The following is a 744-nucleotide window of genomic DNA, read 5'->3' as shown; positions in this document are numbered from 1 at the left end:
TTTCTGTGCCGCTACACCCACCCCCTGCACTTTTGAAATACCGCTATTATTTTGTGCTGTCTCTCTGCGCTCTTCCTCACAAGATGAATCACGTCCACCCAACTGCTCCAGATTTCATATGACAAAACACTCATTAAGAACCATTGCATTAAACATGCACTTCGCATCTATCGTTATTTGGTTTTCCTGGATCTCTTTCATACGATAAAAGTTCACAGCAACTTGACTTGGAAAAGAAAATCGCGTTACTTTTCATTATCCCATTTCAGTCTACATTTCCATGCAGTTAGACAACAGGCTCAAATTATTGTTTGAGGTTTTATAATATCGTCGATGCATATAAACTGACCATTGGAGTTCCAATAAGACAGGTGTAATCATCCGAAAACAGCGACAAGAGTGGGATTCGAAGCCACGCATGCAGAGCACAACGGATTAGTAGTCCATCGCCTTAACCTCTCGGCCACCCCGTCGCACAGGCATGCAAGTACGTAACCTAATCTCCCAGACCAACACAGCCTCATCATGTCTGGGGAATCTCCCATTCACAGTCTCCAATCCCATTGTCCATGAACCCCGCACTGCCTGATTCTACCTGCTTCCGAAGACCTGCTGTCTCAGCCTGCCCCTGTCAGACCCGACTCATCTCTTCCTACCTCAACACTTTCCTTTCTCCTCAGTCCAGGAAATCCTCGCCTACGTTTGTGACAACACCTATGCACTTCATATCCTCCAGGACTTTTA

At 45.7% G+C, this 744-nt stretch overlaps 1 non-coding gene across 1 annotated transcript; it reads right to left on the bottom strand.

The window, feature by feature from the left end:
- Window positions 1-391: 391 nt before the first annotated feature.
- On the bottom strand, window positions 392-473 carry trnas-acu. The gene has a single exon. It is a non-coding gene; the product is annotated as a tRNA-Ser (tRNA).
- Window positions 474-744: the final 271 nt, after the last annotated feature.

Source organism: Chiloscyllium plagiosum, unplaced genomic scaffold (assembly GCF_004010195.1).
Source record: "Chiloscyllium plagiosum isolate BGI_BamShark_2017 unplaced genomic scaffold, ASM401019v2 scaf_28732, whole genome shotgun sequence".
In the NCBI taxonomy this organism is placed as follows: Eukaryota; Metazoa; Chordata; class Chondrichthyes; order Orectolobiformes; family Hemiscylliidae; genus Chiloscyllium; species Chiloscyllium plagiosum.
Note: the sequence above shows the minus strand (reverse complement) of the source record. Positions and strands in the feature narration are given on the sequence as shown.